The sequence below is a fragment of the Amblyomma maculatum genome, chromosome 5, assembly GCF_055883805.1.
Source record: "Amblyomma maculatum isolate TAMU_Amacu chromosome 5, ASM5588380v1, whole genome shotgun sequence".
NCBI lineage: Eukaryota > Metazoa > Arthropoda > Arachnida > Ixodida > Ixodidae > Amblyomma > Amblyomma maculatum.
Window position 1 is genome coordinate 156,410,339 of NC_139348.1, and position 27,500 is coordinate 156,437,838.

At 47.6% G+C, this 27,500-nt stretch overlaps 2 protein-coding genes across 2 annotated transcripts in view; one reads left to right on the forward strand and one right to left on the reverse strand.

The window, feature by feature from the left end:
• Sans (SAM_USH1G_HARP domain-containing protein Sans) overlaps positions 1-27,500 on the reverse strand; it is a 121,032-nt gene that overhangs the window by 37,873 nt on the left and 55,659 nt on the right. The gene's annotated exons all lie outside the window — the stretch shown is intronic.
• LOC146190067 (solute carrier family 35 member E3-like) overlaps positions 8,372-27,500 on the forward strand; it is a 42,666-nt gene continuing 23,537 nt past the window's right edge. Inside the window, exons 1-2 of the mRNA XM_084603370.1 lie at positions 8,372-8,501; positions 14,208-14,467. The gene's annotated coding sequence lies outside the window, so the exon portion shown is untranslated. The remainder of the gene's footprint in view (positions 8,502-14,207; positions 14,468-27,500) is intronic.

Genomic DNA, 27,500 nt, shown 5'->3' on the forward strand with positions numbered 1-27,500 from the left:
GAAGGAGCGTATGCACTCGTTTGTTGAGTTCACTGCAAACTCTCGCGCTGAGCGCCTCATCTATCCGCTACTCCCCCCATCCCTCACTACCAGAGAACAGTCAGTCTGGCGTCGCCTGCAGACACGAACGCTGCCGACACCAGCTCTACTTTCCAAATTTAAGCCGGTATCCCCCATATTCACTTTGTGCTCCCACCCCAAGGCCACCCTTACCCACATTCTTTTATACTCCCCGGCGTCTCCTCCCCCCGCCTGCAGGTGTAGTTTCCGGCTTGTAACCGCCTCCAAATGCGCGCCTCATTGTTAGAGAGAGACCGATCCGGGGGTGGGTAGCTCTTTAGATTTAATTTGTAGAATTCAGTGATTCATTGTATGTTATGGCACAATATTTGATTCTCCTGCAGTCGGGCTGTTCAATTGCTGCCCGGTGGTAGAGATCTCGGGCTAGCAGTGGGCATATACGACGTCACTGGAAATCGAACACCAGTGCCGCCCGCATGCCGGGACGCTCAAAGGACTAGGCCACCCCTGCTGCCGAAAGGAGAGAATTTATAACAGGCTCACCACAAAGAAAAATGAATGACTGAATGAATTCTTCATTTGAACGGAAGGAATGGCTCTCGGATGCTGTTAGAGAATTAGGGAGTTAGGAGCGATATGGGCACGTAGCTTCAAGGTTCTTAGTAGTTCTCGGTTATTCTCCATAGGGGGGCTCACTCTGGGTAAACAATGTAAACCACACCAACATGAGGGAAGGTGTACAGGATGCGAAAAGATGGTGGGACCTCTAATAAAGTTTACGTGAACAACGTAAACAGTGATATCGCCGAAAAGCCGCCGCTTCTGCCGTAGACGGCGGTCGGGAAAAACCTGATTGGTCAGTAGGGTGTAATGACGCCACAGCCACATGACCTCGCGCGAAAGTTTCAATCATCCCACATCAAAATTAAGGTAACCAATTGAGGGAATGTCCAAATGAAACCATAATTGACGAGGAGGTTATTCTAATGGGATATTCAGAAAATAAAAGTTGCCCCTCCCCTCCCCCCCCCCCCCCTCCCCACAGGAAAGAACAAATTGAAGCCTTTGGAGTTCGAAATCCTACGCATGATAAGCGAGCACGCAACGCACAGGTCACAAATGTTCATTGTTTTTTTTTTTGTTGTTGTTGTTGCCAGTTCTCAACAAATTCAAAAGAATTCTTTTGAATTTCGGAAAAATCTACAGAAAATTTTCTGTTGTTATGATAGAATTTCTGTGCGGTTTTTGAATGGAAACTTGTGACATCAGAACGTTCTGTTGTAACATCAGAAATTTCTGCAGTTACAACAGAAAAGTTCTACAGAACTACAGACAACAGAAATATACTACAGCAAAACTACAAAACTATAGAAAAGTACTACAGAACTGCAAAAATATCTGAGGTTTACGACAAAACTACAGAATATTTTGTCGTATTTGTGACACGGCTCTGTAGTTTTTTCGACTGGGAACGCACAGGAACAATTGTAATTACAACTAATTAATTTCAATTAACGATTTTAACGTAACAAAGCCTACGCCAAGTCGTCAGTAGGCGGCATGTGAATACTTTTCTGTGTGTGGTAACGAAAGTTTGTTGGTGGAATATGCGTCAGCGGGGCACCTATTCATAGCGTTGTAGTGCGCATAACATGTGCAGTGATGTTACAGTAACAATAATTTTAAAAGTTTAAATAACTTGAGCAATAAACATTTAAAATGCATCTTTCGGCGTAGGGCAAAGCTTAAGCATCCTCCAACGTTTTTTTTTTTTTTTAATTTATTTTTGCAGGAGTAATTCCTTCCTTTTCCAGGAGCATCAAGAAAAGATGCCACGATCTGGCGTGCGCAGGAACGTAAATGAAGGCGAGAAGGAGGAAGGCCTTTCACGCATCCCGCGGTGAAATGTGAAGCGGGAAAAGATGGACCTCGAATACAACCCAAAATGTGAAGAAACAATAAAAAGAAAGCTGAACCAGAAGAGGAAGTAGGAAGCAGTGAGCTGAATATATATCGCCCAGTGAACGATAGGACACGGACTTGACCTTTTTTTTTTTTTTTTTTTTTTTCTCGAAAGTCCACTTCTGGAACAGTATGAAGCCCTGTGCGACTTGGAGAGGGCAAGGTTACTACGAGGAATGTCGAGACAAAAAGAAAACAGCAACGAAAGGAGCGCAGCGAAAGAAAGCGGAAAAAGGATGGAATCGCAGCAAACCATCATCCTCGTCGACACCGTCGTCAAACGCAACCGACGATGCCGTTTTTGGAGCACAAATCAAAGCACAATTTTATACTCTTCATATTTCCTTGATTGAATACAGAGACAAAACTTTTTAGATACATCCCCTGATCTTTTCTTCTTCATCATCTTTTCCTCAATATTTAAATAAACATGATTCTGGTTTCGATTCCACACTTGCGTGCGGCGTCTTTTTTCAGCACGCTTTTGAAAACCAGATGAGGACTGCTAAAAGAAAGAACGCTTAAGAACGCGCGTCAATGTGATAAATTTGAAAGTTAAAAAAACGTAATTTGAACTCTAAAATGGAGCCGAATCGACTACTGCATTTTCCATTTGCGCGCAAACCCACCTGGCGCCAAGTATTTGTCAGCTTCATCTTCCACAGTAAGTTATCGCTGTTATCATGAGCAGCCCATCCATTATGTCTACTACAGGACAAAGGAGTCTGCCGTACACCACAAATTAACAACGTCCTGTAACGGCTATGGCACCTAATTGTTCCAAGGTCATCTTAACGTGTAAACGGTGCCAGATCCAGCTTTTCGAGTAAAGGCTGAGGACCGCTGAAAATTAAAACGCGGGCATATGCTCGAAATAATAAAAGTTCTCCTAAAAGCCTCATTACCATATGTATACTGCATTGACTCTGCGCACAGTGGAAAACGGTGGTAGTTTTAAGTTTCGACATATTACTGGGTCTGCCTGTGCCTTTTATACTGGAATATACTTGTCATAGCATAATTACTGTTTACTTTTTAACGCACTTCTTTTTTTGACCGCTTCATTTTCGCGCGCCGCCGAAAACACCACAAAGTGCTCTGGTGGCCCATTTCACACATTCTTGCATGCAGCACTTCTGGATTTGAAGTCGAAGTAGCGAGAGAAATGCTTGTCGTAACGCCTATGGCTTGTCTTACACAAAACAGTCGCCTGTCGTCAGAACAGAGCTGTCTGCATTATATAGCAAGACTAGCGATGCAATGCTACAGAAAACACTCTCGTCGTTCTGCAGGGCGGCAAAAATTGCGACCGCATTTTGGGACCGGCTCTGACGTCATTTGCAACTGGGCGCGACTTCCAAATACAGAGAGCGGCAATGACAACTGAGCACGAGGAAGCAAAACAACATAAGAGACGCCAAACGATGGCGCGAGAAGAAGAAAAAAAAAAAAAAGGGGGGGGGGGGGGGAGCGGGAACGATGCAGCGTCCAGCACCGGCACAGCATATGCACGAACAGGAAATTGAACTTTCCCACACCACCACCACCACCACTATGCCCGTCCCTGAAGGGTGCTGAGTGAGGTCTAGGCGGTGACAGGAAAAGATTCAACGGCAAGAACAAGCTTGACAGACAGGCGGAGAGAACGGGCCAGGAAAAATGAGACGGAACGGCAAAAACCGAAAGCGCGCTCTGATCGAAAGTGCGCGACGCAGATACATGTATACGCCGACGACAGGTGCGTGGAAAACGAGGTTTTCTCCCACTCGTCCAACGCGCTCCGTCTATTTTGGTGCAGCGTTGATTAAGTACATAGGAGGCCTGCCTGCCCGGATCAGACAGGGGGCGCATTTGCATGCAGTTTATCACTTTGCCGATAGGGTGTTTGGTCAGCACCCTGAACGTCTGCCTATAGTTCTGCTCGTGCAGGTTCCATCGCGATGCGTGTGTCTGAATTGACTGCCGCCCGTTGATTATACGAAAGCATGACAAAATGACAGCGCTATGTCTTGCGTTGTTCCATCTCGTGCCTCGCTTCTAAGCTCTGTATTTTCATTGTGTTCTCGTGAGGTACTAGTTAACACGTTGTGCAACTCCATTTAAGACACTGTAAATCGGTGTTTTGTACACGCCTTTCCCCGTGTTCGTATCAAAAATGCAAATTTTGATCTACTCATAATTTTGATCAACTCATAAGGCCACACGCTTGCGATTTATGGTGTAAATTTATTGAGGACCTTTATTTCGTGTGTACACTTCTGTTTTATTGATATTGTATACTATTTTAGGAGTTGCCATAAAGGTAAGCGAACGTTAACGAGCACTGAACGCTTTTCCTCATCTCGCCCTGTGTTTTCGATTCACCTTGAGCGATTGTTAACATTCTCGCGTAAAATGTGGATAATTCCAACTTCAAGCGGAGCTGAAAATGTGTCGGAATTATCCGAAGCTTGTATTAAAAGTAGCCGTCCTAGTACACTTGGTGTTCCGTTCGAACGCGTCAGATCGAATGAATGAGGAATTCGAATTGAACCTAGTTCGAGTTAACGATATTGCACAGCAGAAACATAACCTCGAAGAACTGCATAGAATAGCCGTAAATTAGCGGAGTACAAGTCTGTGAAAATGCATAAAGAATGCGTAAAATCGCGTCCATCACTGAGCTTCAGCGCAGTATATGTAGGTCCTAACTAACTACCTCCCTTACTTTTCGCCCCAACTGCTGTATCAATAACTAAAGGACAAAACGGTGGCATCGCAATGTCATGGCATCACAGCATCACGTGACACAACGGAGGTCATAATTCACGCGCGCGCATGTACCGTGAGTCCCCACTCGTCTGATGACGTCACAACCAATGATCGACGTAGAAACACGACTCTACCTGAATACGAGGAGAATGCAGAGCAATTCAGCTGTCACTTCTTAATATATTCGGGGCGAAATTATTTCAAAAGTTTAAATTAGCTACGTGCATCGCGACTGTTGTCTTTGCTGAACAGTTGCAGCCAAATGCACAAGCACGGAGTTATAAGTACACAACTATACCAGAGGGAAGAAACCGGAGCAACGGGCGCCTGCATCAATTCGGCGCACCACCACTATATGAGCAACATCCCAAGCGAAATATATGCGTTTGGGTAATCAGCGATCGACTAGAGGGATCTTCATCCTGCATCGGACGTAAGGGGTTTGGTTTACGAAGTTTAACGCCCAAAAGCGACTCAGGCTATATGAGACACGCCGTAGTGGAGGACTCCGGAAATTTCGACCACCTGGGGATCTTTAACATGCAACTGACATCGCACAACACGCGGGTGCCTAGCTCTTCGTCTCCATCGGAAAGCAGCAGCCGAAGCCGGGATTCGATCCCGCATCCTTGCGTACAGCAGTCGAGCGCCCTAACCACTACGCCACCACAGCGGGGAGGAAGCAGGTGGGCTTCTGCTGCTGACTATGATTATGATTCAGGCGTTCTGCATTTGACAATGCTGAATGCAACTGCACTAAGTCTGCGGGCAGAAACTTCCTCACTTGGTGTAAAAAGGAAAAAAAAAAGCACGCCAAAAATAAAAACTAAAAATCATGACGACAGCGCTGCGAAAGGAAACGAGATGGAATACGGCGCGCGAGACAGCCAGCGTATTACAAGCGCCGAGACAGGAAGGAGCGAATTGAAGCAAGAATCGTGAGAGGTGTAGGAAAAAGGAAGGCCGCGGCATGCAGCCGATGCGTACACGTAGTCAATCTCTGCCTGCTCAATGGGACGCCTGTCCAGCCACCAGTGCGAGTGTCCCCATTCCTCCCACTCTCTTCCCTCTGCTCCCTCTGTATTTCTACTATGCCTGCCTCTCTGTCTGTCTCTCTCTCCATAATTTCTTTCTCCTCTTCCCCACCATCTTCCTCTGCTCTAGCTCTTCCTCATTTTCTTTCTTATCAATTACTTTGCACTCTCCTTTCCCTCTCACCATCTCTGATCTAGCGTTTCCTTCTGCAGCTCCTTCTCGGATCATGCCATCTGGGACGCCAGAAAGGGGGCTGCGCGTATATATACACATACATACATGGGATGTGTGGCTCTCTTTATTTCCTCTCTGCATTCGGCTTTGCCACGGCAACGAAGAAAAACTACGAATGCCGCGGAAAAGAGACAAGGCGTTAAAGGAATGAAAGAAAAAAATCACGTCGCTAGCGCACACTGCTACCGTAAAAGATAGTTGTTCTTTCTGCTATTCGCAAAAGGAGGCCATCGGTGGAATGTTTCGAGGCTTCCTTCTTCATTTGAATGAGAAAGCTTAAATGCCCAGTGAGTTTACCGAAGGCACCGTTGATGTTTTTCCTGTAAAGATTTGTGTTTTGATATTTAGTACGGTGCGAGTTCGAGTCCTTGTCACGGCATACGAGCGTGAGAAGAAAACCAGGCGCTAGCAAACATAACGAAAGGTGGAATAGGCACGACGGAAGTAGACATTTTCATGCTGTTGTGCAAGCTGACGTTCCGGAAGGTTGGCCAGGTTACCAGCTAGGGTTATCGAGGTTAAAGAGCACGATTTTTTTTTTTCCCACGACCATTTGCACAAGCAGCCGCGTCTCTCGTGTCAAGCAAAGGATGTCGCCTTTCCGCATACTTGCTTTCTTTTGATGCTCCTGACTACCGACACACTGTTTTTTGTTTCCTGGTGGTTGGAGAAGGTACGAAAATGAAGAGCCTGTGCCCCAGCCGACATAGGTTGGCATGTGAGGACGGTGCACACGGTGGTTCAAATCTCTTTCTCTCTCTCTCTCTCTCTCTCTCTCTCTCTCTCTCTCTCTCTCTCTCTCTCTCTCTCTCTCTCTCTCTCGCGCGCGCGCGCGCGCACGCACACACACACACACACACACACACACACACACACACACACACACACACACACACACACACACACACACACACACACACACACACACACACACGCGCGCGCGCGCGCGCGCGCGTAAACAAACAAACATGTTGATGACTCGCACTTGTCGAAAAGTATTAGCGCGATGCGATTTCGAAAAGCTAAGGAAGGCGTCGGAATTTTGTCCAGGTAAGCTACAGAGCCACCGCTCGGCCAGCAATGCAAATCTGCTAATTAAAATTCGCCATTACTTTATAAAAACTACATACATTTCTGAGCGTTTCTGTGAAATCCACAACTCTCTACTGCCATACTCTTCGCGATATTGATTTCTTTTTTTACTTTCTGCGACCGCTTTCCAGAGTTTCGTGACGCCATCACACCATGATACGTCATGCCACGATGGCCCCGCGTCATAATATGACGCTAGTGTCTTCGCTACACTGTGTTGGTTGCGTGGAAATCCATCGTAAAGACTGCGCTTGATTGTTGTTTTATACTCAATCCATTCACATCGTGAGCCTTCATGCTAGAGGGCGTTCGAGTCCCACGAGGCTGGAAGTAAAGTTAAATAAACTACATCGAATTCGCAGTCCCTTCATAAATTCTCACAGCTCGCATGTTCTCGAATTATCAAGTTTTATCTGAAAACGAACGTAATACGTTCCCAATTCGGGCTGAAAAAAAAAATTGAAGAACTACATAATATTTTGAGGCTCTCAGGCCACAGCGGGAGATGAAGAGCCTCCTACCAGGCGCTCCTACTGAGAGCACCGGCCTTCAGGTCGGGAGAAGCCTGTACTCATTTTTCAACGGTTGGGTGGCCGGCGGTGGGTTTCGAACATGCCACCTGCCGAAACCGAGGCAGGCGACCAAGCCACTGGGCCACGGTTGCGCAACAACTCACCGCTTACATCGCGACAACAGTTTACGTGAGCCAGAAAAGAACAGAACGCACTCTCGGCTAATCCTTCCGGGTAATCTGATGATAACAAGGAGTGCAGCATTTCTCCTTGGCTACATGACTCAATTATCAGATCTTGCCTTAATGCAGTGCACGAGATCACAGGCATGTGGACAAATTTAAGCGATCGCTGCTCGTTTTTTGATCACATTTCACACACAAAAAAAAAAAATGCTTCTTTCTGTTTCTGCTGTGTCAAACATGATGGGAGAATGGAATTTCAACAACCCTTCCCTGAACAAGACGTAAAGAATGACGACAGCCACTGAGCCCACGCTGCTGCAGTGGCCTATTGTATAAGAAGTACACGCAATCGAACTTCCTAAAATAAAAAAGTAAAAACAAATGATAATTCGAACCACACCTGTATAGACAAGGCGAAACGCATGCATGCAAGACGGAGACACAGGGGCGCCGTTTGTTCGTTCGGATCGTGAAGGCGCCGAGACTGCGACGCGACAAGCACAGATGCAGAAAAGAAAACCGGGAGACAAAAGAAGAAGGCAGCGCTCGGCCGCGGCTTTCTCCGCTCCAATGAAGCAGGCAGTGCACACAGCGGCGAGTGACAAAGCCGCAGCGCAGCCAACACGGAGTGAGGCGAGACGACCGGATACACACACACGCCCCTGTCTAAACGCTTGAGGCTGCGGTAGCGGCTGCCAGGTGCAACACAGTAAGCGGATGTTCCTTTTTTGCTTCGGCCATTGACGTCTACGTAACACTGGTTTCTGTCTGTTTTCGTACGTATATGGAGTGAGGTGTGCATCTATGCGTGTGTATGTGCGTGTGCGCGGAGTAGTAGTATAGTTGGAAGTAATTGTTCTGGTTGTTATTAGCGCTGAGGCGGGCGTCTTCTCTGTGCCCGGACATCTTACGCCGTCTTTTGTCGAATAAGTGGTCGAAATTGATGTTGACAGTGTATGCCGTAAACGACATATATTTCCCGGGCTCAATTTCGCAAATTCGACCAAATTCTCGAAATAAAAAAAAAAAAAATCGCGAGCGCTATCTTTCGCTAAGCAGACCTGATAGGCACATTGGCATTCCATTTTTCCAAATCTTGCAACAGCCCAAATTTTCGTAAAACCAACCTGATTCGCAAAAATTCGAAACTATGGTTTCTGCAATAATCGCATCAGCTAAGCGACCTGCGGTCTCCTCTTTTCCGCCTATTTCGGCATGCATCTATTACGTCTCAGTCACTGTCTCATAAGGCGTGTTGAGTGCGCCTCAAGACGAAGGTCTCACTCACAAAACGTAATGGTATGGCATATTTTTACCGTTACCATCGCCAACCATATATTAAGTGCACTACTTCCTGAGGTTAATTCTAGGTTCATTACTTACAGAAAACAAATATGGTCGTCTGGGAACCGCGCTGCAGGAAGAGCCGCAATCGCTAAAGCATGCATAAAAGCCGCGTTATACGAGTCATATGTCCTCCTCTCCATCATAATAGCCAGTCGCTACATCCAGTGCATGGCGAGGGCTTCTCTCATGTCCATCCAATCAGCTCTGTCCTGTGCCAGCTGCATCCACTTGACCCCTGCAAACTTTCTAATCTAGTCCGCCCACCCAACTTTCTGCCGCCCCTTACTATACGCTTGCCTTCCTTTGAAATTCAGTCTATCATATATGCATCAAAGCCAGTGCACAGGTGAAAAGGCTAGCCATTGCAGGGGATACCCAGTGAAGATGCTGTAAAACACAGCGGAATATTAGCTGGTCGAACGCGAGATTCAGAAGAGGGAACAGCACGTGGGCCTCGTACGTGCACTGAAGTTGCGCAGAATATAAAATATATTGTCATCAGAGCTAGCGTGAAGCTCTCTCTCTCTCTCTCTCTCTCTCTCTCTCTCTCTCTCTTTGTCGGCTCGGAATAAACAGGGAGAGTTGTTCGGGTGAATCAAGAAAGAAGAAATCCTGTGCAAAATAGCACCGAAACATTTCTTTTTAAATGCTGCTGTGGGTTAAGCTACCGTTGTCGTGTGGCAAATTTCCATCGGGGAGATAGGGCGCTGCGTCGATGGCCGGCAACTCAAGCACGCCGAAATACAAACAACAAGTCATGCACAAACTACCTAGCCGCACACTGTGCTCACTGAGAATACTGTGCGATGTTTCTCAACAAGAACACCGTCATCGCCAAATATAAACACTCGACTTCACGGCTGACTTCCGAGGCATATAATATACGCTTCGGAGACATACGCGTCAGCCAAACGTGGTTGGCGCTCGAGGGATTTGAATTTTTCAATAAGGGACGCTATGATAATGCTTCCGGGTTAATTACTGCTCTTTTGTGTGTTTGCTCGCCCCGTCTGCATTTAGCTAGAATGCAATGACAAGCCCATTACACTGTTGACCAAACAGGCCTCTACCAGCGCGACCGTTCGACAGCAGTGAATTTGGAATTCTGGCTGCTTTGGCGCCAATTCGCGCAGATACTCTCCGTAGCCCCAGGTGTATACAGTCCAATCACAGGGGAGTAGCGCTGAAAAAAAAAAAAAAAAAAAAAAAAAAAAAAAAAAAAAAAAACAGTGATGTGTTACAGGTTGCAACGGCAAGCACAACAACGAAGCAGGCGAATTCCAACGAACATGAAATAAACGTAAACAAACAACAACGACGCTCACGCCAGCGACACGCGCGAGCGCGCGACACGCTTTGCTTCCCTGGCACGAGAGAAAAAAAAAAAAAACTGAATAAACAAACGCGAAAGATACAAGCTCTCACGACGCTGGGCGGAACGGATTTCACGACACGAAGAGAGCGAAGTTTATCTTTCTTCATTTTTCTTTTCTACAGGAAACGAAGACCCCGGCACGAAGGAGTAGTAGCCCTGTAGCATAGTGAAGGATGATGGGGGGTCTCTCGCCACGCTCGCGCTGCAAAAGGGGGCTTCTCCTTCAAGAAGCAAACCAGGTCACGACCGGCAGAGACAAAAGGAGTCCAAGCGACGGAGCCACGCCTCCCCACCTTCCTCCGCCAACTCGCACACGGGAGCTCGCTTTTACTGCGCGACGAAGTCTTCCCTTGCGTCCTTCCTCTCTGCGTTATTTCTTTTGACTTTACTGATGTCTTCCATCCGAAGCATCGACCCTTTCCTCTTGATCCTCCGATCATTTAACGCAGCTTCCATTCCCGAAGAATGGCTCACCACATCAAGTGAGCCGCTTTGTTCGGCCGTTGGTTCCTCACTTAGCCAGGGCGACGTGTGTGGTGGCACATCGTGGGAGTTCGTGGGGCAAGGAACATCGGCGCTCGCTTACTTTCACAGTCACCATCGGCGTCATCACCACCATCATGCAGAAATGAGGAGTATTAATAAGGAAAGGAACAGCGCAGTAGTTGCATCGCCTCTCGGTGTACACATACGCTATGCAGTGACAGAAGAAATGAAGCAGGAAACGAAAGAAGCAAGAGAGAAAGAAGTGGCGCAGTGGAGGGTTCGGATAAATTTCGACAACCTGAGGATTTCCAACATATTCACTTCGATGGCACTGCCTCTCCGCGGTGGCGCTGAACTGCTGAGCCCGATGAAGAGGGTTCGATGATGCAGCTGCTGCGGTGGCGTTTAGCAAAGCATTCGAATGCTGTGAATTGTCAGTTCACGTTACAGGTCCCCAGATGGTCGAAATATTTCCGGAGCCGTCCACTACAACGGCTCTCATGACCCATGTCGCCTTAGGAAGTTAAACCTTACATAACACTAACAGCATCTCACAGCACTGGGCCGTGTTTTTGCGCTCCCTTTCCATCGAAACGCAGCGGCCATTGTGGCAGGAACTGCTAGCGCGATCTCGGGATAAGCAGTGAAACGTCAGCCAAATATGTTGCGAAACAGAAGCCTATTCCAGTTATCTGCATATTCATCTTCATAGTATATGCAAATCTGTTTCACGCAATCTAATGCCCTAATCCCACTGTCATGCAGAGGGTAAAATTTCGAAGCATGCAGTTCGCATGCGACCTCTGCTAAGGGTTCGATAGCCCTGCCATGTCGGAACCTCGCAAGACGGGCTCTGAGATGCTGACAAAAGAAGCAGGTCGCATCGCCTACTTCTTCGCTGTCCCAACAATGGGCCTATTCGCTGTCCACCTGTCGCTCAGGATTGATTTGCGTCAGGTTTCGCATGCAGCACTGCAGCCGGCCGCAATCTGTCCGGGTCTTGTTCACTGTGAATGCAGCGATGCCGATTCCATGCGGGGTCGATAGGTTTTGGGCTGAACAGAAGTGCCTCGTCAGGAGTGAAGGCCTGCCCTGATGATGTTCCACGTTCGAATATTTTTATCTATAGGTGCTATAGAAGCGATCGTCTAGCGCATTTACAGGTAACAGTAACGTGCGTTTAGAGGTGAGTCCCCCAATTCTTTTATTCCTTAATGTCGACTGTACAGACTGCGATGTTTTCGCTCCTTTTTTGCCACGTTGACGCTGCCTGAGAGAGAGGTAGAGAGAGAACATACTTTATTTTCACCTTTTTTTAGATAATTGTACGCAGCGAATAAACACCACAGACAGAGCACCATACAGCGATGCGTCATCCGGAAACGCTTGTGTAGTGGTTGCCGTATGCAGGTTAATGGACAAGTCTTCATAGTGGTCGTAAAGGGTGGAAGCATTTCTCGCGATCGCCTACTTGTATTCATGTGACGTCTGGGGCTCCAGCTGTATAAGAGCGCTAATATCTGACCAGTTCTTTTCAAGGATAGCTGTTTATTGTCCTACAAGAACAATACTGCGATGATGCAGGGATGCTTATTTATATATTTATTTCGTTTATGTCTTTTTTTTCTTCTCGCGCATCCACACATACGCATCAACAGTACTCAGGGGCAGTTCAAAAATTTGGGAGGGCGCTCATGTTTCGGCTTAATAGACGTGACGCGTCTTCAAACCGACTTTTTCAGCATATAACTGCATATAATAAGACCAGCTCAAAACAGGGACAAAGGAACAGAAAAACCGAAAATGAGAGGACGGGCGCTTCATTCAGCGAATTTTTTTAAAACCTTCCTTTCTTTATGTTATTTAAAACTGTTAAATAATGATCACTGTATCATAAATACACATCCCGAGCACACGTTATCAATTCATACGAATCAAAACGCGTTCACTAGGTGCCCATCTAACGCGCCTCGTGGTAAACATGGGAAGTCTTGCCACGAAGTGAGTTGGTACTTCTCATACTATTCGATATCTCACTGCAATGTAATATTTTGATGTTCTTTTTTTTTTTTTTTGTCTTAATTTAACTGCACACCTTATGAAAAACTAGAATGATTGGTTGGCACTCTGATTCAGTTGTTTCGATGAAATCTCAATTGATTTCTGCCAAATGATTGTTCAGCTGAGGGAAGTGTATGAACAGATGGAACCAGAGTGGCGCTCTCTCTTGGTGAAGCGTCCAACTTTACCTCCCGTCTTGTGCGCCCTTACACTCCCTTTTGAGATGGTTCTCGTGGCGTTTCGCAAGCCCTTTGTAAATGGTTAATATAAATACAACATATTTTCATTGTGGTAAATAAGATGCTAAGAAACAGACCCTTTATGGCCTGTTCGTTGTGTGCCCACCTGGATGCAGAGGGCCATGTGTTCGAACCCAGATGGCGACAAATTTATTTTATTGAAGTAGATCTATTTTCTGGATTACCCCAATTAGAGGAACATCCTCGCCAATTTTGGCTTCATTTGGACCCTTCACCAATTCGTTAACTTCCTTTGATAATGGGGTGTTTGAGATTCCTGCCAGAGGTCATGCGGTTGTGACATCATGATCCTGTCGAACAATCAGGGTTTTTCACAATCGCCGCCTACGGAGGCGTTTTTTCAGCGGAACGATCTGTATACGCCATCGTGTAATACCCTTTATTCTCTCTCTATCTCTTTCTTACTGGTTCAAGGGATGAATTTGATCCCAGAAAAATCGTTTCAACGACAAACAGAAGCAAATACAAAAGACCTGAGGGAGAGTAACATGACAGGTCCTGCTCTACGTTATGGTATTTGTAGCAAACAGAAAAAAGAAAGGAAAGCATCGCAATCTGTTTTGATGTACATAAGAGAGTAGCGAGTTTTGCGACCGACAGCCGCAAATTTTTTGCAACCCCCAGTATCCAGCGTGATCTCCGTGCCTGCGAGCTTAATTTTTCAGCTCACATTCCCGAAAGTATAAGCACGAAGGTTTATTTTTTTTTTCATCAAATATTTCCCGTCAACATATTAGTCTTCCAAGCCATACGCACAAGCAAGAAGAAATCTGGTTCTTGAGCACTGTGTTCCCTTTTGATGCTGCTCGTGTTTGTACTTCTTTTTTCATTTGTTTACATCTTTCTTATGTTGTTATCTTCCCCTTTTTTTATTATCTCCTTTCAGCGGACACCATGATGATGCGATCCGGAATGTGTACTTCTCCGACCCGCGAGCAGCTTGGCTGCTCCTTTTCATGGAATGGCGCCTGCTTAAGTGACACTCCACTTACAACCCGCGCAGTCCATGAACCGTGAGCGTAGAAGCGAGCCAACGCGGGACGACGACGCTTCCACCGAAGTTTTCGTCAAGCTGATCCCAAACAACCACACAGCCCCTACGAGGCAGCGAGCAGTTGCACCTGAGATCGTGGGAAACGGACGCCGGTATGTGTACATAGCGCACACTCTCCGCGTACAGGGGTATGCTCGCAGCACAGAAAGAAAAAAAAAGAGAAAAGAATAGCGTTTCCGCTCATGATGTATACCGCCAGCTCCGTTCCACCTGGCGCAGTGAGCTCATAGAGAAACAGCGAAGCACCTATGCATGTAAACCTAGAACGAAGCGGGACTTCAACATTGCCGGGTCGTTGCATAAACAGGTTCGCTGGCTTGTTGCTCGATGCAAGCTCTTTTCTCGCACCTTTGCACATCCTCGCCCTTCGGCCTCTCTCTCATGAAAAGAGGAGGAAAGAACGCTGCCGCATAAAACGGCAGTTTGTCGCTCTACACTCCGAAAGCGAAATTTCCATGTTCGATGGCGATGTCAGGTGGGATCAGGGTCCCGAGAAACGCTCGGTCGCTTCGCTGGCGGAACAAATTGGTGCGTGCCAAGAAGCACGCCCCGATTATTGATCTGTGTCGTATATCTTTACACGGAGTCAACGAATGCGGCCTGCATCTTATCGCTCGCTTTGGGGCATGTGCATTATGGCTACCTCACTGACGCGTGTAAAGGCGGGCTGTACAGGTATTATACCAGGCGTTTAAGAGAAGCCCGCTACAACTATATTAAAATAAAAGGTCATTCCGAGATATAAAGGCGGCTCTTGCATCACAATCGTACCAGCGTTGGTGGAAATCAGGAAACAAATGAATAAGGTTGACTAAACTGGTTGACTAATTGTTAATATTTATTTTTATTTTAGCAAATGCACTACAAATTACACACCTGGATGCAATCACAGATTTGTAGCGGGCGAAAACGCGTTTACCCTCGGCGATGTGGTACAAAATTTTGGCTAGGCTCACGCCAAAAGACAAACGCTTTCGAAAAGCCCGATGGCGTAAGTGCCGCATGGCCTTGTCTTTCCCGCGTGGACTGGAGCAGCGAGAAAAGCTGAGCACACGCGGGACAGAGAAGGTCGCCTGGCACTACAGCCATTGAGCTATGGTGTTAGGGCGTTAGATCGCGGTTTTTTCGAAAGCGTACGTATTTTGGCACGAGGTAGACAGAATTTATTTGTGCTACAGCGCCGGCGCTAATCACGTTCTCGAAAAAAAAAAAAAATGATTTCGTATTTGCAACGACCGGCTACAGATATCCTGCTTACTATAATTACTATAAGTTAATATCAGAAATTAGTTAAGTAGCTGACTAGTTAACATTTTTGACCTTGTTCCTGTTGTCCGTCAACAAGTGTATCACGGTGCCGCAGAGATCGTCTTTGTATATCAAAAAGCCTACTTCTAAAGATTGGTTGCTGGCTCCCTTGAAAGTACACCTGCTCGGTACCTAAACGCAACAGAACCTGTTATCGAGCCTTGTTCATTGATACTGATTGATCGGTCGATCAGTTGATCGGGGAAACACAGCTGGCAAAGCTGTGGTCGAATCCTTGACGTCTGTCTCAGGTCTACAGCAAGAACTTGGGAGGCACAGCCCTATAACTGTCTCCTAGAACAGATTAGGGACCACCGCAACAGGGATGTGGAGGGGAGGGGAGAGAATATAGATAGTGGGAGGTGTCAAGAACGACGTGAAACACACCTTAAACCATGAAAGCGTTGCTAGAAGGGCACTAATAGATAATAGGCTAAGAGATAAACCACTTCGCAAAGCATGTTTCACCAACATCAACTTTTTACGCTTCTTGACGGGGTTCTTTTCACTGTCCCTTTTGTAGCTGCACGTCTTCAAACGACGGACTGAGAGAAGAAGAAAAAAAGCAGCAACAAACAAGACACTGAATAGCTGCAACAGCTTGAGTCGCAACTGTCGTCAGGTTCTTTTCTACCTCTGTCAACCTCATTCCAATCTTCCCTTCAAGCAGCTTTAGTTGCTTAACAGTGGGCAGTTCCTTCCAATCTTCGCATCAGGGATCTTTAGTTGCTGAACAGTGGGCAGGTCTACGCAGCACAGTTTCTCGCGAAATATCCAACACACACGTCTCCCCCGCCATACTGTCCCGACCCTCGTGTTTTGTTTGCAGCGGCCGCTTACCCCTGTGACCCACCTCCGTGTGCAAGGGTGACGTAACGCTAATAGCGTAATTGCGGAGGGCGACGAGATTAGGCTTAGGACGCACGCGACGTCAGCTCCCTCATTCAGCTGCTGTCGACCTCACCCCCACTCCACTCTCCTCGTTGACGTGAGGCGTTTCCTCAGCGCTTGGGTGGTCTTTGTCCTACGCGTCCAGATGCGACTGAGCAAGCTCTGCACGTATAACACCATTGCCGCACATGCAGGCGACGGGTCACCGCCGAGCGCGACTGCAAGAGCGGTGGGGATTACGACAACAATAAGGGGGTAAGAGAAGTGGGGCGGTAACTCGCTCGTAACTAAGTACCGCGTTGCAAGGGACGATTCTCACGACGGAGCCTCTCAAAAGAGGCCTCAAACAGCGACCCTTCCTCAGAGGTCCTCGGCGCCCTTTCAATAAAGCTATCGCTCGATAAAATCTGACGTTTTGGGCAAAGTGAACCCGTACGGAGCACTGTATCATCACACGGCTCAGTCACGTTGTCCAAAAATCCCTATATTTATCGCGTTGCGCCGACACGATGGACCTGGGTGAAAGAAGGAAGCTAAATGTCCATTCCTCTTCGTTTTACCGCACCTGTCTACGCGTGACGACATCCCCGGAAAAAGTACGGCATGCATGCGACGAACGCTCAGGCAATGCGCGATGTTTGCACCGAAACAAAAAACGCGTCCTCTGTCCTCCGCCATGCAAACGGCGTCGGTCAGCGGTCGCTCTGAAAAGGAGCGAAACAGACGGCCGGGAGTGGGTCGAGGTTGGAGCAGCTCGTAGCGCAGCACCACGACCACCGCTAGGCATGTGATATATGCCCCCGCTGCAGCCGCACTCCGAACACTACCCGACTTGGCCTCGGTATAGTACTCTGCAGTGGTGGAAACGCAGTCAGCAGTAGCATAGTCCAGGAAGTAGTTGAGATATGTGGCGGGAACATGCTTCGGCGTCCCAACTCGTCCTTAGAATTGCGTGCTGAAGAAAAAGAATTCGTTGGATGCACTTAGATCTCTTTTAAGTGCGCAGACTGAATTCTCTCTAACCAGGCTGCGCTTCCGTATTTCGCCACTAAATTTCTACATGCACAGGTCTGGTTTGGCGCTTACTCCCGTCTGCGCATTCTGCGGGGAAATGGAAACAATAGAACATTTCTTGCTATTTTGCCGCAGGTTTACCATGATGAGAAAACGGTATTTGGAGAAGCCGTTGCAACAGCTGTGTCTTAATTTGAGCAGCCAGATTATATTATTGTTCGGTGCCACCATGCTTTTTTGCGAGGTAATTATACATGTCGAAATCTAATATCTCTGCACCCCAATTCTTGGCTGATCCTCCAGTGTGGGTATGTGCCATCAAATTAAAGGAGAACAACAACAAGTGCAGTAAGTCGAAAGCCTTTCCTGAGACTCTTTGAGCTCGTCTGCCGCTTTTCACTTATTTGTTTTTTCTCTTTCTTGTCTTTTTTTGCTCCTCTTCTCCTTTTTCCACTTTTTTCTTTTTTTTTTGCAGAATTTTGACGTATTTGGCACAATTTCGACGTCCGTGGTTGTTTTGAGGTCACGTTAAACCCCAAACAAACCAAACAGTTTGTTTGGTTTGTTGTTAGCGCAGGATACACACTCTTCATTTCCAGAAGTTTCTGCCATTGCTTTTTACCACATAACTGAGGAACTGAGGTTGTTGTACTAAAATGTTTTTGCAAATAATTGTAACCACCAACTGCATATTTGGAACAAAACCATCTTTTTTTTTTAATTTATGTTACAGTCCTATGGAGGAATTTCAGCAGGGTGGGGATGCAGACCATAAAAATGAAGTAAACAGACACAAGTTGCAACAACATGCTGGCGTGATCAAAGAGAGGTGGTTTGCCTGTCACGCTGTTCCCTCTGTATTGTCTGAATATGTATCTACCACAGCAGTATACCCAGAACCTCTGGATGCTTATTAGTTTCCAAATGGGGTGCAAGCTTTCCCCAGGTTCGATTCACAGGGTGATGAAATGCTTAGCAGAATATATGTCTTCGAACCCAAATCCGTGCAGACCACATAAGTCCGCCGTGGCCATGTTTGGTCAAAGCTCCCTCTGCACCATTAAAACCAAATCATCATCACCACTATCCTTGTTCACAGTTATCAAGGCTACTGAGAAGACTCATGGGCACTCCTACTTCGCAATGGGTCAGAACACCAAAGTGGCTACATCTCGTATTACTACACAGCTATAGGCAACCTGCAGTGAAGTTTGCTGTATCGATTGCCGCACCGTAACACATAGCCAAGCGAGAAGAGCAAATACTTTATAGGCGTTCCCGTAGGGCGTTTTCGCGCCACCTGTATGCACTTAAAGGGATCAGATTGCACGCGCTGCCGAACCCCTGCATGGCGTGCTTCAGTTAACTGGGCAACGTCGAGAGCGTCTGGGTAAGGACATTATCTGCCACACGCGTATCTATAATACTGCAGAATATGGTCGGTCGTTTGTCGCAAACTAAGCGGTTAACAGCCGCAGTTTTTAGGCGCGCTGTGGAACAACTGCAGCGCCGCCTAGGCAGTGCATGTTCCCTATAGACGGAAGTGCATTTCAGGGCGCAATAAGTTCATATGCGTTAGATTACAATATCGTGCTTACTGGATGGCAGGAAACAACACTCCAGCTTGAGCAAAAAAAAAGCTTTCCATTGAAAGTTTTGGCGTCCAAAAATACACGCGCAGACTCGGCTACGGCGAATGGCAGGGTACGCGGCAACGGTTCCAAAGGGTCTTCTGCTCGCACGAGGGAGAACTTTTCTAACGAAGTAATTCAACCTATTCGTTCCTTCCACGCGAGCTTCACGAACTCGACTCACCGTTGCTTAACGCCGCCCAGCGTCGCCAGCGCTGCACGCTTCTGGCGCGGCGGAGCACAAGCGGGGCAGCGGTGGCGGGACGCGTGGAGCGTTCTAGTCCAAGGACAAAGCGGGAGCAGCTATGCGGACACGCAAACGAGAGCTCGCGAGAAGACAATCGGGAGCCCCGGAAGGAGAAGAATGAGGAGGAGATGCCGGAGAAAGGGATCTGCCGCGGACAAAAACGGATGAGCGAGGGGGAGGGGACGACGACAGGGACGCGATTCCGGCGGTCGCACGACCAGAAGTGCTGGATGGAGTCTCGCAGCGTTCTTGTTGGGCCTTTGCATTCTGCACCGAATCAACTCGGTCCCGACCGAATGCGGTCAATTTCGTATGTAATGCGTATGACTGTGGAAAGTACAGCGTATGCAAAAGCTGGGCTTTTCAGAGTTAATGAAAGTATACCACTCATGGCAGGGCGCTCTCGTGAGCAAGCACAACTCAATTAACAGCCTTACCGTTCTGTGCCACCAGCAGTCTCTCTGTCCATACTGAAATGTACGACCACGCCTCATGACGCATATTTCGTAAGAGAATGTGCACCGCAGAGCATATAATTGAAATTGCAAAGTGATGCAAGCCTGGAGCAAGAAGCCGATTTTGGCTCAGCAGCCAACTTGGAAGGGTGCTCAAAGCGCCCCTATCGTTTTACAAGTATAGCTGTTGAAGATGCCCCTATAATTGGAAACACTGTTAGAATAGCGTCATAGTTGCCGTTTGTAGGTGCAGTGCCACTGCCCTTTGCATTTTTTTACACCCTAAATGTGAGATTTTCGTTTAATGTGCTTGCGGTATGGGGAGGATATATGTCGTCTCCATCAACTGCACGTCAAAGAACTTTGCGTCCGAGCCCCCTTCTCTTCACTGCAAGGTTGGTTTCCCAATGTTTAACTACACGGCTTGCGCGAAAGTAAGGGAAACGAATGCAACTTGTCAAACTCCGTTGTAAGATTTGTTAGTCACCACCAATCAGTCAATGCGGTAACTATAGAGATGTAGTGCTCTCTTTGTGCCAGAAGCTCGCTGTTCCAGTCTGCCAGTCGACCAATGACTACAACGGGCAAGACCGCCGACCGGGGTTCTTTTTTTTTTTTTTTTCGAACCAGAGTGCCCCGTCGGGGTGAGAGTACGAATGCTATGGTGGCGGTTCATTCACATGCAGAATCGAATCCTTGCCGAAGGGGGCCGCATTTCCACGCCAAAGCTGAAATGCGAACAGGGTCACATATGCTGTGTGATATGTCAGTGCGCGTTATAGAACGACCAGACGGCCTGCACGAACCTAGAACCTTCCAGATGAATAAACTCCGCGGACTAAAACCAAGAATCATATCAGCAAAATAAAGTTGAGATGTGGTAATATTTGGGTAGGAGAAAAATTCACAGAACTCTCTCTCTCTCTTTCTTTAACACTTTCATTCGCCCGAACACAAGCCGTGGGCAGGCTAGCTATAGCTAAGGAGAGCTACGCGGTGGCGAATATGCGATGTGCACTTAAGTCTCAAACCTAAGAAAACGGGAAGACCGCGACATTGTTCCAGAGTGAGTACAACGTGCTCTTCATTTCGTGGGAAAAGAGAGGGAAATAGTGACGCCTTCCGAAGAAATTTCTGCATTGAAACCAGCAATAAAATCCAGTTCATTGGAAGGCCGGGATAATATCAGGACTTCGTTTAGGTTATTATGCGCTCTGATTCTCTAACACGCACTTGCTGTCAATCAGGTTGCCCCCTTGGTGAACAAGGTAGACGTAGTAAAATATGGCTGTAAAATAATCGTTGCACTACTGCAGCTTCAAGTGCAGCAAAAATAAAAAAAGGGGGAGGGGGGAATGCTCTCCTGTAGTGGTGCATGTTGAAAGCCTTTGCTGGCCTCCTTTTGTCTGAAAGTGGGTTCACTCTTTTTTTTTTAACAAAGGAATAATTACTAATTAGCCCTGACCTAAGCACCACTCTAGCGTCGATATGCGCTTGTGCGGATGCTCCTACTTCATATTGGTGCATTCCGTTAACAAGTAGCCAAAAACCGCACTCTAGTTATGCGTTTCGTGCAGCCCTGACAGCGGCGAAGGTCTTGTCCTGTCAGAAGCCGTTTCACAGGAAGCCCGACCGTGGAACAGGCAGATGTATAGAGCAATGTCGAGAGCGGGGTGTTTCCGGAAGCACAATGGGCCTTGCATCCGTATAAACACGGTATAAGTGAATGGCTGCGGTGGGAGAGCTGGCATGTTTCATCCATGCAAGGACGTGCGAAACCGGTACGCCCATAAGACACAGCGCGTTAAACACGCCGTGGACACGGCGAGTGTGGCGCCACGTAACATCATGCGCACGGCACGCACAACCGTAGTTTTATTACGCGAGGTGCAAATGATGCTCGAACAGAGTGAGTGCACGGGATATATGAGCCTGGTTGGCCGTGTAACCTATCGCACAAAGTGAGATAAGCCTCGGCGGTAATAATAAAACACGCTCGACCTCGGAACAACCAGCTCCGTGTCAGGCTTCTCGAATGATGCTGCCAATGGTTTGTAAGCTTATCGTTTGCTGCGACGGGACCCATATTCTTCGGGGAAACCTATGTGCCGCTTGCATACTCGAAACATTACGTAGGTATATATGTATTATACCCTTGCCCTTCAAGGTATGTTGCTGGGCGAGTTGGTTTCCATACAGAAAAAGCCATGCAGCGCTGGCAGCCGAAGGTCGAACAAAGAAAAAAGGTAAAACTGCGTAGTCGTCCTTCAGATGTCAGCGCTACAGGTCTTATGATGTCTTCCTATTTGTCATTTGACCACTCGTATTTCTTGAAGGACGATAGGATGGAAGCGAATAACCGTCGGACTTGCACAAGCTAGGCAGCTCTAGCTTAATGAAGAGAACTTGGCACTCTCACGATGCACGGACGTCAATGAACGACATCATGCAAGAATCGTGGCATGTTTTTTTTTAATTTTTTTTATTGTCTCTAAGGCCGAGCGATTGCCCCAAGGTCAATTCCAGCATGAGCCGGCAATAAGCTCAGCTTTAAACATGCGATTCGTAATGAACATAGGTAGCACCTTCAGAAGACCACGTGACACGTAGGTTCTTATTTATTAGTCGACAGGCCCCGGAACAACCACATGATGATAATTTGTGATCGCACCAACCACATCATCATTAGCCCGAATAAAGGCAGAAGAGGACTGTCTTTTTCTTTACACATTCTGGTGAGCAAGCAGCCAGGATCTTTGACTTCCACCAGGCCACTTTTTTCAGAGCAATCTCTGGGGAAAAAAAGCTGGCTTCAAACACGGACAAAATTGCGCCTTCCTTCTCCAAAGGGTATCTGTTGTTCCCCCAAAAATGAGAAAGAGATACTGAGGACAAACGTCCCACGCGCAAAGAGCGTTATATATATATATATGAACCTCACGCAAGCGGCCAAGGCTCGAGAGGCAGTGCCATTGTTGTGAGCACACCAACAGAGTCGTGTAGGAAGTGACCGCCGCCGAAGAGCCGCCGCGCAGCAGAAGAGTCTTCTCTGGCCATTAGAAGGAACCGCCACAGAAGGCCTCAAGGAAGGGGGTTCATAAAAGACAGAAGGAGGAGGGTGCTTCCCTACCTTCCTCCCCATCATTTCTTCTTATAAGCTATACAACACAGCTAGGAGAATGGGAGAGGAGGGGGTTTTCAATAGGGGCTTCCTCGCACCCTTCCTCCCGCTGTGGTCTCCTGGACAAGACCAGGGCCAAGGAAGAACGGTTGGCCGCCGCCGCAGAGACACACACGAAGGCAGTGCACGGACAGAGGCTCGCGTATGGTTCGTTCCGGGTCATCTGCGCGGGCCGGCGACGGCCGAGCGCCGCCGCAGCAGAGGCAAGAAAAGAGCGCAACGCGGAAACGCCGCGCTGCGCAGTGGTGGCACCGTACGCTGCACGCATGCTGGCGCCTATGAGCCGACGAAGAAGGCGATGCTGCGGTGACGCCGGCGGGAAATTCAGGGCGTATAGTGTGTCTCTAAGCGAAAGAAAGGCGCGACCGTGTCGCCTGGCACGACGATAGCGTGGTAAGCAAGAGGCGGGATAGTGTGGAAAGGGAAATCTCTGTTACTAACTCGTGATACCAACGTCACGAGTCCACGCTACGGCTAGGCTATAGACTGCTGCTATTAATGCTGTGTAATTGTTGCTACAGCGTCATTATAACCCTCGCTATCACTAGTGTTCTATTGTAGCTCAGTGGCTTCAGCGTTCGGCTGCTGATCCCAAGGTCGCGGGTTCGATCCAGGCCATGGAGCGTGTATTTCGATGGAGGTGAAATGCAAAAACACCCGTACTGTGCGATGTCGCTCATGTTAAAGAGCCCCAGGTGTTCAAATTAATCCGGAGCCCTCCACTATGCGGCGTCCCTCATATCACATATGTCGCTTCGGTATGTGAAACCACACAATGTACATTATATCATACATTATCATACATGTACACAATTGTATCAAATTGCCACTACCACCACCATCACTGCTACTATCATTCCGTTAAGGCTACTTATACACTGTTACTTTTGCTACCCCTGCTCGCACTATACTACTATTAACCTGACCTTCAAACTAACTTACACTAACTTGAAATTTCTTCTGGCGCACTTTGGCGGCAGATACTCTTGCGCCAAAAGAACGCATCCTACACTACACTACACTACACTACACTACAATTGTTCAGTACTATCGTCGCTGCCGTGCCACGTTCCCGCCACCACATCCCACGTTTTCTCACATCGACAGCACGTACTGGCGACAACTCCAAACACATTCGTTTCCATCTCCTCAATTTGCCCACATATTTCACCCCACGGACTTCCCACCGTACTGCACCACATGCAACGCCACCCCACCCACCCTCTACCGTTACTTATGGGAATGCCCACATCCAATCCGCGTTCCTCCCGTCAAACACCCCACCCCCTCCTCCTGGGAGGCTGCCCTTCTAGCCACGCAACCTGCAGATCAGTTACGGCTGGTCGAGCGGGCTAAGCTAGAAGGAACAGCCAGAGGGCTCCTGGACTAAGAGGTCCTCCTGGGAGTGTTTACATTTTTTTTTAGTAAAGTTTTTTCCTCCTCCTCCTCCTCCTTAGCGCCATTATCATCGTCATCGTCCCTTCACGAAATAACATTCGCTTTGTGTTGGTAACTGAGGCTTAGACAAGCATCCTTTACATTTGAGGTGTGTGGGATATTACACGATACACTTACGTACATGTTGATGGCATTGGCTTTAGCTTCCGACGCGTGACAAAAATTTGTCTTTAAAAGATTTCCTGTATTATCGAGGAGCACTTACAACTGACATAGAAAACGAATGGACTGCGTTTCTGAAAATTATTCTAAGCAAACGGAAATAATGTAGGATACTTTTTTATGAACATGTTGATATAAACGGTTTTCCGACTCGTAACAAAATTTTGCCCCTTAAGTTTGCCCTACGCTCACAACGACTCGCAACTGAGACCTTCCGTACAAAACCAACGGGGTGCGTTTTTAAATGATTGCAAGACAACTGAGGAACATTGCAAGATACTCGACAGCTGCGCAATTATTCACCCCCGAAATATTCGTGTTCAGAGAAAAACTGCCTCCCTGTGTGGATCGAAACTGCGACCATCGCCATGGCTAGTCCGTGCCTGGGTCCGGCAACAATGACCCAATCGGAGAAAATACGTCTTCTTGTCAAAAGAAAGGAAAAAAGGCCACTCCTTATTAAATTAGCACTTTCGATAAGCTTGCATGCACCGCAGTTGCCTCCAAACTATATAATGCGGTATGCATGGGGCCAACGGTATAGTATAGGGCGCTTTACGCATCGGTATTGATAGTTTGTCGAAGATTCATGCCCCAAGAATCATGTAGCAACGGAACATCGGGGTTATTATGCGGAACTTTCTCGTGCACAGTGACTTCCGTGGCTTGATTTTCCCCACAGCATGCTCCTGGAGTCACGAATGAGGTTATGTTATAATCAAATACGTATTATAAGTAAGCATGAATAGTAATTTCACGATTAACGTTAAAACGGAACGCGTTAAACGCACCAATAAAAAAAGAAAAACAAAGAAAAAAAAAGGGGGGGGGGGGGGGGGGGGGGGACAGTCCCGCATCGGAAAGGATGGAACAATCGTGCGCCTATATTTGACGGCTTTGGACTGAACGGAAGAAGATCCGGAACCCCCTTAACCTTTTCTCCTCCCCTCCATCGGTGGACCCGGCGGCTTTGAGAAAGGCACCTTTGCAACGAGGATCTGGGTGCGGTTTAATCCTAAGCCTCCAAGCTGAAATGATAGTTTTTTTTCTCGACACCTCAGAGCAAATAAACGCTTGAACGCTCCCACCACTCCTGCGGTTATCTTCTCCTGAACGAGAGAGACGAAATCGGACCAATTGTGAATTGAAAGACGAAGGGCACAATGCGAAACGCAAAGCCAGCGTCAAAGCGTGGCGTCCGGAAGCCTACGCGAAGAGTGTATATGCGTTATTTTAGTCGCGACCACACACCTGGCACCCAGCCTTAAGTACCACTGAGAGGCATATGCCTTGAATGGGACCCTTTCTTCCAGCACTGATGCAGAAGCCGAAAGGTCACGCGTATCTCCGTTACTCAAGCACTCTTCCCTACACTTACTAAACCTGCACGCAAGAAAGAAAGAAAGAAAGAAAGAAAGAAAGAAAGAAAGAAAGAAAGAAAGAAAGAAAGAAAGAAAGAAAGAAAGAAAGAAAGAAAGAAAGAAAGAAAGAAAGAAAGAAAGAAAGAAAGAAAGCGCGATCGACTTGGTGGGAGGCTCAAAAGGTGAAGAAGGGCGTTGGATAAGAGGACGAGATTGTGGCGGCGGAGACTTTTGTAAGAAAAAGGCGCTAAGTGGTCGTCATCTACACGTTTCCCACGGTCGACGTCCAAATCGCGTGCCCGTTGTTGTTTGGGAGAAGGCGAAAAGAGAAAGAAAAAAAAGTTCAAGTATAGCTGAACGACCATTCCGCTATTCGGGACTTCCGCGATTGTCCTCCGAGCAGCCCCAACTGCGCCGCCCAACTGCGCAGCCGAGCTGCGCAGCATCATTTTATGCGCATACGTCCGGAAACGACCGACCGACCGGCGGGATGACCTTCCTCGAGAAGCGAGCAAAACAGCGAGAGAGTTTCGCGCGCTGGGAAGGCCCCTCTTCCGTCACTATCCTCTATACCGATTCATTTTAGCATGCATGCCAACAAATGTTGATAACGACTGCATACTGCCAGTGTTCACCTACGGGGCCGAAACGAGGAGGCAAACGAACGGGAACGCAACCTAAGGAAGAAAAGAAAAACTGCAATAGAGAAGAATGAAAAAGGCTAAAATGACAGCATTTTCGCTCCTCTTCATGTAAGTCTGGCACGCTTCGTATCCAGGCAGTCCTGCCGAGGTTTGGCGGCTTTTACGGGTTCACGGTGGCGTCGGCAGCACGGATCTCTCGATCGAATGCGGAAAAGGAAAAAAGAGAATTTTCCCACGCAGCGAGGGTTCGACGCACTGAAAGGAATGCCGACTGGATGTATGGAGTGCAGAAGTGACAAATGTGGGTCTGTACGTGCAGATGATAGCGCGTGTGTTCTCAACAGATATGATTGAGAAAAATATGAACAACAAAAAGGTAAGTTGGGGTGTACAGTACGGTCCACTGTTAAATGGAACATGAGATAGCGTGGCCTAAGTACTTTGCAAAGCGCTGCCCCCGACAACTGGCTAGAATGGACGGCACCAAGTGCATGCTCGGGAAGAGCAGTCGGCCGTGCTTATACTGCGCATGCCCTTTGTGCGATCGTTTGTCGCTGACTCTCTCGGAAGTGCATTCTAAAGCGCCACAGCCACACGGCCTCATGTTCTCTTTAACAGTGGACCGCACTGCACATCACATCACTCGGTTTCGCTTTGCTCGTTCCGGCTGTAGTATGCCTGCAGTGACTAAACGCCTCCCTTATTTTTTTATAGTTTTTATTAGAACTAAGTGACGAATAAGGGGCTTTTTAATGCCCCCCCCCCCCCCCCCC